Below are 13,523 nucleotides of genomic sequence, written 5' to 3'. Positions count from 1 at the left end.
ACCCTTGAATTTGAGTTTGAGTTTCCTTATACTAGTAGACGCTATGTCTGAAATAGCTCACAACTCAAGATTGTAGTTTAGTCATTTTGCTACAATTATTAGGCACCAGACACACTGAGTGCCGCAACCCGGCAGTCAAAAGAGGGACAGGACCGCAGCATTTGGATGGTTATCAGGGCTACATTTTAACGCTGGTGTGGGATGAAAGAGTGTAACAGGGGCAGCACAGGGGACCTGCCAACATGGAAGCTATCCTATCTGCTTTAGGAAGAAGCAGCACAACGACATCAACGGCTGCCTGGGCCTTTGGTAACACTAGCTGGTCATTCTTCTTCATACAGCACTTGGAGTGCAGATCATGTAATATGCCAGGGGGGGGGGGGGGGGGGGCTCTAGAACCATGGGTATAATTGAGCAAACATGGGGGGGCCTATGGAGCCTCATCCAAACTAAACTCTCCCGTTGACTGTCTCAGTGAGCAACATTTACACACAAGTCAAGTGTGGACGTCCACACACACACACACACACACACAAACACACACACACCCACATAGATATGCACACATGCAAACACTCACACACACCCGCACACACACGCACGTACACTCACATACTCACACACTCAGAGACACACACACACACACCCGCACATACACGGACACAAGCTCAAACACACCTCCTGGAAAGCGGTTCATTTTGATCAAAGACTAATCTGTGCTGGAGAGATGATTAAAATTAGCATTGTTAAGGAAGTAAGGGAGACTGGGACTCGATCCCAGAGAGAGAGAGAGAGAGAGAGAGGCAATGGCCCAACTCAGAGACAGAGAGCGAGAGAGAAAAAGAGAGAGAGAGACATACACTTAGAAAGGAACGAGGGAGAAAAAAGAAACCCCATCATCAAGAATGGGGGGTGACAGCAGTAAAAAGCCAGAGAACAGAGTAATAATGACTGAGAATAAATCACAGCAATTGAACTGAACAGTAGTTTATAGCTGGCCACTATGACCAGGCCGAGCTCCCCCCCCAACCCCCACCCCCCTTGACATACTGAGATTTCACTGTGGCATTGCCTTTACATCACGCTAACCTTCCCTTGAAGCTCTGCGACTGCACACCGAGGCTGTGTGGCTCCAATGCGCTCCACAACGCCATCAGGCCATACCGCCAAGGTCTGGGGATCAGTCGAGCAGCACGGCAACCACACGGCAAAAAACTGCCTCGCTCTCTTCAAATCGAGAGCCGAAACCAAAAACCTTTTCGCGATAAGCAGGCGGCGGTGGTGGCGGCGGAGGACATGATGAAATGAATGCCCGTTCGCTTATAGAGTCAGTGTAAACACACAGCAACAAGCGCATGTAACCCTAGCAGCATTTGTGCCTCGTGCCACAATTGCTTGGAATTTAAAGAAAGTAAAGGAGGGGGGGGGGGGGGAGGTCTGCTGCTATAAAACATGGAGCTGAAGCTCGGCAGTCAATCTCTGAGCCAAACAAAACAGCACGGCTAGCCGCTGCCGCTTTCCCGCCTCAGACTGAATCGTCGGGCAAAACATATAATCACACTCCAGTGAGAAAGCGCAATAACAGGAAAGAAAGAAACGATAAAAATCGACTGCCTCGTGCCGTAGAGAACACGTAATGGTCTGAGGGTTAAAGGGAAGGGAAACGAAGGAACTGAAAAAAAAAAAGGCTTCATTCAGCATTTCATCAGCAGTGTAAATACAAGCAGCCAGGGAACGCAGACACGCTGAAGTGAGCTAATTAGAGCGGGCATTCGCTTGTTTCGCTTCGACCAACTCGGTCTAGCTCCATCTGACTAGCGCTAGCAGGAGATAGTTTAGGAGGTTTATTTGGTTCAAATGGCCATTGGAGCATTCAACAACAGTGCCTTTGCATACTTACTCATTCGTATTTTAATGGTGAACCTAAGCTACAGCAAAGCTACAGCCGCTTTCTACTCCAGGGTTCTCAGGGCAGGCCTTGCCCTCCGGTTCCTTCCTACCTACCTCCCTCCCTCATTCCTTCCCTTTCCTCCACTGCTCCCTCCGCTCCTTCCTGTATGACTAAGTGGCATGCGAGACAATCACAGACCTCTGGCTTTCCTCTGTGTGTGTGTGTGTGTGTGTGTGTGTGTGTGTGTGTGTGTGTGTGTGTGTGTGTGTGTGTTTATTTTCTTTGTACCGCAGACTGTGGATGCCGTGCGTCAACACACAGACGATGCCGCTGCGGTCAGCCCGTTGGGTGCCACTCGCAGTGACCTCCTGGTGACCCCTGAGGGTTCGGGGGAGGAGCTTAGCATGGCCTACAGGGCCCTGAGACGACAGGATTTTCCCCTCGATCACCCGGTTGTGTTTTCCTTTCTTTCACCCAAGTGCGGAGAGTCGTTTCATTTGGAGGATGTCGTGTCATCTCATTGAGATGAATTCTACATTAGTCATCACCTCGTCCAGTGCGGGGACGTTTAAAGGTGCTCTCTAATGCAGCTTGACGTCATAACCCCTCTATGTAATTAGATTGCTCCTCTTGCTCCTCCTCTCTACCTAATGAAGACCCCTTTACGGTTAATAGGTACAGGAAGAAACGGCGAGAATACTTGTGTTGGGGACGCTGTTCAACACAAAGAGTCAATTAGGCATGAAATTACAATTAATAACCAGCCCTAAAGCAAGGAAAACAACAATGTCATACATAACAAAGAAATATTTATATAATTATTTTGTAGGTCCTTTTGGTCGCTTTCCAGTGTGTTTGATTGGCGGCATTGGTAAGGAGTGTTGGGAAAGAGGCGTGCATGTTAATCTTGACGAATAGTGCCCAAGGGACCTACAGACACACTGCATATCTGCTCTCCTCATGAACAGGCTTCTGCCTTGTACTGTAAAAACACAGCAAAACTAACACAGACAAGCTTTATAAGACTCATCAAGGATTACAAAGGGGCCTGGGCATGTTTGTGTGTATGTATACATACATGTATGTGTGTAAGTATGTTTTTGTGTCTTTGAGAGGGGGGAGTTGTGAAAAACACAGCAGCCTGAGTTTGTTTGTATTTTGCATGTCATCGAATAACGTCAGCCAGGCCTATGTCAACACTGGCACATTGCCCAACGGCTTCTACCTGTTCTTTCAAACCGTTTCAGAAGCTCAGAAAAACCACCTGAGTTTGTCTAAAGGGGGCCAGGCTGCCGAACGACAGGTGAGTGGAAATAGGTTCCAACGTCCCTCCAGCACACGTCACACAGTGCATTCTCTTAACGTACCCCACCCTACGTGGTAACAGGCTGGGAACAGAAAGAGCTGAGAGAAGCAAAGGCGAGGTGACAGATCAGTTTGTGCGTGTGATTCAGTGTGATCTGAGCCGTTAATTGTCAGCTTTGAAGACTCGGATAGAAGAGGTCAAAACGAAATAGTGTTACAAGAATAAACAAGAGTGATGGGCTAAATGTGCTCATCCGTTAGAGTATTCTTAACTTTTTCAGTTAACCGTCAAACCGTTTATGTGGCGATTGGAACATTATTTACCTGAGAAATACTCACTAAAACGAATTGGAGACTTCAATCAAAGCTATTGTTTCAGAATGATATGCTGTATAGAAGTTGAATGCCTGCTACATGCTACCATGCATTCTAATAAAATGCTTCACTTTACAGGTCAACATCTGCAAAATCTATGTTAAAGGCTTGCAGGATCAGCCAAAGCATTACGAGGATCTTGCAAATCACTTTCAGCCTCTGTGAACAATGTTCCCACAATCTTTGACAAACGGATGAAAACAACAAGCATACATGTCCTGCTCTAATCTGTGTTCCCCTCCGTAAGGGAGGATAAACAAACATGTGTGAGGGTAAATCCACCTCTGTGATCATGTAAAAGAAGTGAATTAGTGAACCTACCTTCTGTGTAGACCCTCCACTTTAGCAGCATTAGCCCCTACTGTAAATCCCCCAACTGTTGCAGATTAAGACATGAGAAGATGTTCATTCACTCCTTTCAAGCACAAACCTGCCCAGCTCCCCCCCCCCCCCAAGTCTCCCTCGGGCATGCAAACCTTTCATATTTGATCAACATCTCCATGGACAATACCGGGAATTCAAGTTTCCTGCACCTGGACCCGGGGCTGTCACACTTAGCATAATTGTCTTGGAACCCCCTAGTTTGCTGCCATTCTATTAAAACACTACAGGATTAAGGAAGACAATGCCTGTGACATTGCCATTCACCTTTGCATTATACATGATGCAGCACATTTCTTGAGAGATCATTTATTTGGCACAGCACAAGCCAAAAGACTGGGTTGAACGTGTTCTTTGCGTCAAGCGCAGTCCTATTGAATGTGCCGCTGTCATGTTCCACGTTTAATTGGTTATAAAAGTGGCAGGAGGATGTCTTTCTCCCTCTACAAGAGATCCTTCTGTTTTGCTGAGCTAAAGCATTGTTTCCTTGTTACCAGCAAAAGGGCACACTAGGAAGCAGACGCGGGGAAATACATACAACTAACTTCCCAGCGCAATGGATTTATCTTGATCATGTTTGGCAAGACAGGAACAAATATCAGCTTTTTGTGTGGGGCACAATGTTACAGAGAGCCTAGTTTGGTTTATTTATTATTAACAGCGGCCATTTTGGAGATAACTTTCTATAAGACAGACACGAGTGACTGGAAGAGTGCCCCTATTTTTTCTGACATGGTTTTCTAGTTCCACATGGCTCATGGGAAGAGAGGGAAAGTCACAAAGTTCAGGTCTGTGTCACTCTCTGCAAAAAAGTGCAAAACATAAAAGAACAAGTATGTAAGTGCTCTTTGCCATTCCCCGAAATGTAGTCAAGAAAACCAGTTCATAGCCCAGAATTAGTGAGAGCTGCCCGTTTTTCTTAATACCTCCTATCCCCATTTGCACACCATGCGTTCATGCATAAACATGAAATGCAGTAATTTCGCCTTATCTGGACACAGTGGCAAATTCAAAGGAAGTATAACCAGACAATATATTTTTTTACATAAAAGCCATTTCCCAAATACCCACATTCACAAACCTTGTATACCCAGCATTTCTAAACGTGCCAGTAAAAAAAAAAAGAAGTCTTGCGAAGTCTTCCAATTGCGTTGGAAGCAGCTGAATTATTCAGGAGGCAGTTAACCCTAATGCAGGGTTAAAAGGTAGAAAGACAAGACACTACAGCCCACACTAGGATGAAGGGCCAGATTTTAAAAAAGTACTTTCATCGTCTTTCATCATCTGCTTATTCCAGTGTATCTCTTGTCTACAACGGTGTTTATCAGAGGACGCGTGTCCGGGTGCATGTGGAACAGAGGGAGTTGGAATGCATCTCTGCCTCTCTTTTCAACTGAACCGTGGAGCTGTGTGGAGGTCGTCCCTCCCAATGAGAGAGGAGAGGCGCTCTGAAGCCAGATAAGGCCTCGGCTGACTAGAGAATAGTAACAATGTGGACGGTCTTGATGCAGGTGGCTACATGTCAATGAGCCGGTGTGAGCAACAGGACCAGGCAAGGGGAAATGAGGGGCTGAGCGCTGACTCAAAGCCCCAGACCACACCGCCAGGCAGCAGGCATCAATTGAGAGGGAAGGCAAAACAAACTGTTAAAAGAAGAATTTAGTTGATGCAAATACATTGTCCCAGTTGGCTGTGCTCCATACCTGTGACTGACTACACTCTTTAAGTCCTATAGGAGAAAGGCATTGCTTTTGAAAAAGTGAGCTCATGGCTGTCACAGGCTAGGAGTGCTGGTTGTTATCGCAGAGAGACAAAGCTGCCCTTGGCGATGCTTCTAAGCGGCACATGAGCAGACTAGACAAGTAATGCCTTTGCCCCTTGTCGGTTGTAACCATGGCGACCATGGCAGGAGGAGGCATCCGCATCACCAGGGGGCGGTGTATGTAGCGAGACATGTTTGAATGTTTGTGGTTGCCCTAGATGTTTACCATGAATTGGCAGGCCCGCACAAAAGGACACTCGGACACCAATGTGCGCACACACACACACACACACACACGTGCAATCACACACTATACATATGCAGAATAGGCAAAGGGAACCTAGCACCCGGACAAAGAAAGCAACATGCACCCGGCACTTCAACAAAAATTGCATTTGATGCACCCGCTCAAAGACACACGTATCTACCACCACACAAAACCCATGGTCATCTGCCAGAGACAGCTGCCCCTTGGCATCTGAAGCAGGTTCCCCCTCCTCCTCCTCCCTCTCACCCGCGTCCTTTTGTTGCTCACTTATTGTCAACTTCCCCTCGCACAAAAAAACCCATATCCAACCATGACACCAGCTAATTGATTATTGATGGTGCCAGGCTAAACTGACTTACATTCAGAGGGCTGTAAAAGAAGGGAAAGCGGTGTAGAGACAATGCACTTCACTTCTTTCATGAGGACAAAATAAGTCAGGCCATTTGAATGTAAAGCTCTTGGTCTTCCCCCACGCTTCCCTGTCTCTCTGTGTGTCTTGTATTGTTGCGGTTGCTTTGCTAAGCCCTTTAGGCTGTTTCAAACAGGGCAGTAGGGGTTGTAGTTAAAGAGTTCTGGGGGGCGAGGCCAATTGAGTCAACACATTTTGCCACCAAAACCGCCATAATAAAAAGATTGTGAGGGAATAGCATCAGAAAGCCTCACAGCATGCTGGGCTGACAGGCTGACATCCAACCGGCATGGAAATCAGCAGAAAACAAACAAACAAACAACACAGCCAGACGTGTTATTTCGTTGTGCCCGGTGCCAGGACGGCCGCCGTTATCGGTGCCATCGCGTAATTTAGTTACACGTGGTAACGGATAGCACAGGCCTGTGACAGCAGGCATCAGATAAGGAGGGAGGGTGTCTGAGCAGGGGGAATGCGGGTATGAATGTCTAAACAGTCCCCGTGGGGGAGGGACGGCGGGGGCTGACGACTGTGACGGAAGGATTGAGACGCTTGGAAGGAAGAGGCGAAGGATTCAGTCCGACGGAAGCGCGTCATGACGACAGTTCCATTAACATCTTGATAAAGGCTTCCCGGCCCTGGGGGGCCCTCATGAGGAGGCTGCATTCCTGCTCCTCTCTTCTATGCGTCGTCCTCCTCCTCATCCTCTCCCGTCTCCTCTCAAGGCAACATTTAAGATTTGCCCAGTGGGGCAGTGTGACACCTCCCTGGCTACCATGCTCCAGTAAATTCCTTTAGTTTGTGTCTCTCTATATTTGCCTCTCCCGGTTTCTCTCTTTCTCATTCTCTGTGTCCCTCTGGCTTATCAGTCGTTTACTGTCCATTTCTCCATCTGTTGAATTGAGCGGTCAGACAAAGGGTTTTGTTTCAGCAAGCTGCCAGGCATCGGCTGGGGGGAGGAGGGGGTGAGAGTGAGAGGGTACAGAAGAGTTCATCGGTAGCCCACTGCCGTCCACAGAGAGGAGGGCAGGATCCGTCAGGGTCTGGTGCCGCCCAGCAGAGGACAACGCTTACGTTCCACCCCCTGTCCATTCTTATGAGCAGAGACTGGCGGGAGAAGACTGGCTGGAGAAGGCTAGCTGGGACGCTCATGCTTTCACATTCTCTAGCACACAAAGAACGGTCAATACATCAGGAGGGGGCCGGTGTCCTGGCCCAAGTGGTCGGGCAAACCCACGTATTGCCTTGCGTGTGTCAGATGGGGAGGAAGGGAATTCAGTTGCACCAGAGTGCTTTTCCTGCCCTGAAAATATAACATTTAGCTTTGAGTTTCACTGTATGTGCTTAAATTGTAATACAGGGGAGTGTCATTGATTTTTGCCCTCTGTGATGTGTGTTGCTCATACCGAGAGAGCTGCTACTTAACAATGTAGTGGCCTGTAGCCATCAATTTCAAATGGTTTCAACGATTCAGTAATTCACTGAAGGCTACACACACACAACCACTCAAGATGATGAAAGTGGCAATAGCAGGCATGGCTGGACAATTAAACGTAGCCCCTGTGGCCTCTTATGTATACAATTTAACATATAGAATTGTATTTGCATTAGCCAATCAAAGGATTTCACTGTAGTGCATTGTGATGCTTATGAGCTTGATCTAGGCAACAATGTTATTCATAGCGGCATATTAATAGGCTTTATGTAGATGACTGCACAAAGCTGATTAGTGGGAACAGGTACAGGTACATCCCCCCATGCTGGCCCTACAGAAACCCATCCTGCTTCTGATATGTGACACATGCTGGAAGTAAACATGTTCCTCACAAGAACAGCTAGCTGTCCATGGCTGACTTGTGCCGGGTGTCACAAAATAAACTATGAGGGATACTCCCCCCCCCCCCCCCCCTCTAACACTAACCCTGCGGTCGCTACCCATAATAGTCAGGACACCGACTTTGAACCGACTTTCAATGGGATAATTAGCTGGCCCTTAGTCCAATCAGACCACTGGAATGAAACCAACACCTCTCCGTCACCCCGCCCACTTTAGTAATTATCTATAGGAGAGTGAGCAGACCTAGAGGCGCTGGGTGTATGGGAGAGAGCAAAAGAGAGAAAGAGAGGGAGCGGGCGGTTTAATGAGTGTGATAAGTAGAGAGATGGTTGAGCTCCTCCGCTAGGTTCAGACTAAATGTTCCCCCTGGCTAAACCCCGCTTGATCAATGTCACGGCTGATTCCAATTCCCCCCCCACCAATGTCAATTCTCACACGCAAGCTCACCCTCCGAGGCTAAGCACACTGACTGACACATGCACACACACAAACACATGACATAGCCGGGTGAGTGGAACGCGTGTGTGTGTGGGTCAAGGAGATTCAGATCTCTGTCGTGACAGCTGGACGGTTGAGAGGTTCAGATAAACAGCCCACAGTGAGGAAAGACGGGAGGGGAATTGCATTAAAACAAACACTCACAGGCTGTTTGTACACTCAGGCAGATAGGAAACAGCAGAGGGGGTGGAGGGGGCTGACGGCTATGAGATTCACTGAACGCACAAAGAGTGGCATTATCTATCTGTGTATTTCTGTGTGTCTAGTGGTGTCCATTGGAATTTGTTACGCAAACTTGCATGTGTGTTAGTTCATGGCTGTGTGAGTGTGTGTGTCCGGCTGTGTGAGTGTGTGTGTGGGACTGTGTGTGCGTGTGTGTGTGTGTGGGGATGTGTGAGTGTGTGTGTGCGGGGCTGTATGAGTGTGTGGGTCGGGCTGTATGAGTGTGTGAGTTGGAGAGAATCGCAAAGTTGTAGAGAAAAGGGAGAGAGAGAGGGAGACAGTTGGGATGAGACTGCGTGTGATGTGTGTGTTTGTGTGTGTGTGGGGGGGGGGGGGGTCGTGGGAGGCGTTTGCGGGTACTTGCTCTAAGGAGAGAGGGAGATGCGTCCTGCCGAGTGCACAGCCACCGCGTGCACTGTTCACTCATTAAGAAATAGGTCATGGATTCCGCCTGCATGCATAGCAACTTGTCAAAATCTCTCACGTTAAACAAGGGGTGAGTCTGGAGGCTCAGGGGGGTGTGTGTGTGCGTTTGTGTGTGTGTGTGTGTGTGTGTGTGTGTGTGTGTGTGTGTGTGTGTGTGTGTATGTGTGTGTCTGTGTGTGTGTGTTTGTGTGTGTGTGTGTGTGTGTGTGTGTGTGTGTGTGTGTGTGTGTGTGTGTGTGTGAGTGTAAGAGTGTGTGTGTGTTTGACTCTTTGAGTGTGTGTGTGTGTGAGTGTGTGTGTGCCTGACACAGCAAACACATAACAAGTAGGGAACAACCCCCCCCCACCTTCATTGAGAGAAAGTGGTGAGGTAAGACATGATGATCATACTGGGGACTTGTAAAAGGCAAGGGGAGAGGAGGGGGGGCATGTAGCCAACCAAGTTATTTTTTTTATCGACAGAGGACGCTCTTGTGCCACACTCTCCAGTCAGAGTGTGTGTGTTTGCTGTTGTGTTTGTGGCTGCGGTGCGTTTGAGTGTTTGTGGTGAGTGTTTGGGTGTGTGTGTGGCTGTGTGACTGATTGGAATGCAGGAGTTCATGATGCTCACATGATAGAACACATTTTGAAGAACCAGTTCAAATAAAAGACAACTTCAAATTGTGTCTTAAAGTTAAAAGAACAAGTTATTTTCTCGATATACCAACAAATATAGCTACTTATTTTCCATCACCGGCAATTCAATGGTTAACGGACACATCATTCCATCTGGACACAGAGAGCAGTGGGCGCAGTGTCAAACGACTTGCAGGCCTAACTCAATTAAACAAAATACTGCTGCAGTTGCCATGCAAATAGGCTGGAAATAAAGAAAGCTGATGGCGATGGTGATGGTGGTTGTGGTGATGGTGGTTTAGACCGAGGAACACCCAGCCTTCCGTCAGACGCTGCTGGATGGAAGTTTGTCGGACTGCATCTCCTCAAAGGGTCTTTGAAGTACGGTAAAGCAGCAGAATAGCTAATCTTTTACTCATATTCTCCACCGGTCCGAAACTGGAGTTATTCCACTGCTTTCTGAAATAATATTCAATTTCTGAAAATACTTCATACACCTGGCTGCTTTTAATCTTATAATCAGGAAGATGGTGACAGTTCATATAGACAATCAATAGAGGAAGAAAACGAATTGATAGAAATCAAGACTTCTAGACACGTTTAACTGAAGTCAAAGCGATCTAATAGAATTGTCCACAATAGTCCACAAAATTGCCCTTTAGTGGCCAACTGGGTCCGACACACTGATTGCAAGGCTGTAGCCCTATCTATCAGTGTATGGCTTTTCATTAAACTGGAGTTAATTAGGTGAGCATAATCAGTATGTGATCATCAAACCGAGCTGAGTGCCGGTTTGTTCTACCAAGGCAGCAATTTTCACCCTGGCGAGTGGTGGCTGCTTTGCCTTTCAGGGGTCAAGCGGATGTTTCGCTACGGAGACGGATATTAAAATAATGATGTGAGAAGGTCATGCTACTGATACACAGGTTTTACCAAAAAGAAACGGGGGTTTGATTGCATGGTCCGAGGAATTAATATGCTCTCCGTCAGCCATGGCAGCAGATTGCAAGTTATTTTCATGCAAATGCAAGGCAATTTTCTACTTAAGGCAGCATCTATTTTCTTTGGAGTGGTCTAACTGCATAATATGCGCTTAACGTGCGCTGGCATTGAGGCAAAGACGTGTGAGTGCATCTGCTGGTCGACAGACGAGTAACTAAAAGGAGAGTTGGAAATCTTATATGATTGAAGCCACATATTTTTTGTATTTTGCTATATTTCCAGGTACCTAATGAACGTAATGGGTTCGATTCTTTCAATAGAGAGAAAGTATATTTAAACTTCTAAATAGTGTTTGGCAGCTTTGACATTTTCGACACTCTGGACAAGTCTGAACATTCTGGACGGTTCAAGCGCATTCAAATACTAATATCAAATAAATACAAAATCACTTGTTGCAATGTCACTGGTTATAACACCACCGGTCTGTCACGGTTATAATCTCCAATATAGAGCATGCACGTCTATGCTGCGCAGATCTTTAGGTTCCCAGTGATTTTCAAAAAGGCAAAATGATTGGGATATTTAGTGCTATTGACAATAGGCCTATGTTACAGTCAAGCGAGTATAGCACCAATGCATTTGTCAAACTAAACATTCACCCCCATTGAACAATTTCCAAATCTGTCTCAACGCTTAGCGTGATTGAGTATTTATTGGTGGTTCAATTAAAAGTGCGGCATTAAAAAAAAGGCTACAATGGCCAGCAAAATTCAACACTGTTTTTCAGTGGGACAAAATTGAAATCACAAATTAATGGATCGAAAGAATTTGGCTTGATTTGAATAATCATACATTAAATAACGCGAATTACAAACTACACAATGGGATTGCGGTAAAAAGCCACAACCACAAATAATCCTCCCCAATATGTGCTGCTTTCTCTGCTGACAACCCCAGCCTTATAAACGATGCCCCTTCATCAGCTGGTCCTCGGCAGTGGACGGCTTCCCTAAATCATCCCTTACACACAATCCATTAGGGCTACTAGCAGGTCTGCTCCATCATTGGAGTAGGATTTAAATAAAGCAAAAACCAGGGTAGGTGGGTGGTTACTGTACAGCAACCGTATCGACCTTACCTCTTATTTCCAGCTGGGTTTCTGAGTAATTCCCTCCAGCGTGGCTGCTACAGAAACTGATGCTCAGATCCAGAGGACGAAAGTCTGGCACCCCGATGTTCCTCACAGATGCTGAAGATGTAGAAGATGTAGTCCCCTTTCAATTCCTAGAAAAATGCGATATTATAGCCTTAAGCGAGCTGCTCGTGCGGCGGCGGCGTTTCATTCATGCAGCCTGCACCCTGTTCCCTCGGCTGTCACTCCACCGCAACTACGCGGAGTTATATACAATAATTAATAATCTACGTCCGTTCATTCAGCGCTTAACTTCGAGAGACTCTGACGTCTGGAAACCGACCCGTCTACCTCAGTTCCTCACGCAACAACGTTGTGCCGATGCGACGCACATTCCTTCAGTAGTTCCCCCAGAAGAACAGCCTCTCTCAGCTACTCTACAATCTGAATGTCTGTGTGTCTGGCTGGCTGTCCGCGGTCCGGTGTTGTGATTCACGAGGTTGGTTCAAAGCGAGCACCCCGCCTTCTTCTCACAGGGCTGCCGAGACTGACAGCTTTGTGGCGCTAAACCGCGAGTACCACCACCGTGTACAGTAGTGCAGACTACCGCCCGCACATGCTACTACAGTTCGGGTTTAGAGCCAGCCCCCTCCCGCTCGCTGCCTAAACCGTCGCCGCTCGTACTTTTAAATTAAAGTGCCAGTGAACCCCAAACAATTTCTGTTTTAAAGTTGTAATTCTGTCTTCTATGGTCACGTCAGAACAGTGAGGGCCTAGGCTGGTGTTACATTTTGTCAAAGTTGCAAAAGTAATACGGTGATTTTTACCAGTCTCCGCCAAGCCGTTGGACTCGGTCGAGAAATACTGAGGTGCCGTTATGATCATGACGTCACGACAAAGGTACAAGAGACAGCGAGGGGGCGCATGCCACGCTGCGCGCGGACGTGCGGACCTCAGTCCATCAAAGACACAGGGCTGAGCTACTCGGACACAAGTATAACGCCATTTCACATAGAACATCGCTCATCATAACGCCCATACAACGACTCGTAGGTGAAACAAAAATGTATAACGAATTGCCGTGACTTGAGTGGTAACCATGAGGATAACACCTGTATGGGTCGATGGGTAACACCCCCCTCCTTCCTTGAGCCCTCTGTCCAAACGCATTTAAACAAATCAACAGTTGAAAAAGGGGGTAAGCTTACACTTTAACGGTAAATTCATATTTTGCTAATATTTATTCTGAACTAGTATATCATATCGGCCTATGCATGTGTTTTTTTTTAATGTTAAAATGGTTATATATCATATTTAACAATTGGTACCAAACACAATCCAACTTAAGGGCAGCTCTGATGTTATAGAAGAGAACGGTGACGAAATTAGATGTAGGGCCTACCGGGAAGATGTCATTAAACAGGAATTAGTGTGTTACTTTTATCAGTCTAAACGTTTCA

The 13,523-nt window shown here is 46.8% G+C and overlaps 1 protein-coding gene across 1 annotated transcript in view; it reads right to left on the bottom strand.

The window, feature by feature from the left end:
* The window catches only part of plxna2 (plexin A2), a gene marked incomplete at its 3' end in the record, with an annotated part of 183,766 nt that extends 171,586 nt beyond the window's left edge, over positions 1 to 12,180 (bottom strand). Inside the window, 1 exon segment of the mRNA XM_079741140.1 lies at positions 12,070 to 12,180.
* Between the last annotated feature and the right edge of the window lie 1,343 nt (positions 12,181 to 13,523).

This window comes from Pollachius pollachius (assembly GCF_949987615.1).
Source record: "Pollachius pollachius genome assembly, chromosome: 8".
NCBI lineage: Eukaryota > Metazoa > Chordata > Actinopteri > Gadiformes > Gadidae > Pollachius > Pollachius pollachius.
The sequence above is the reverse complement of the archived record's forward strand: the minus strand, read 5'-3'. Positions and strand labels throughout refer to the sequence as shown.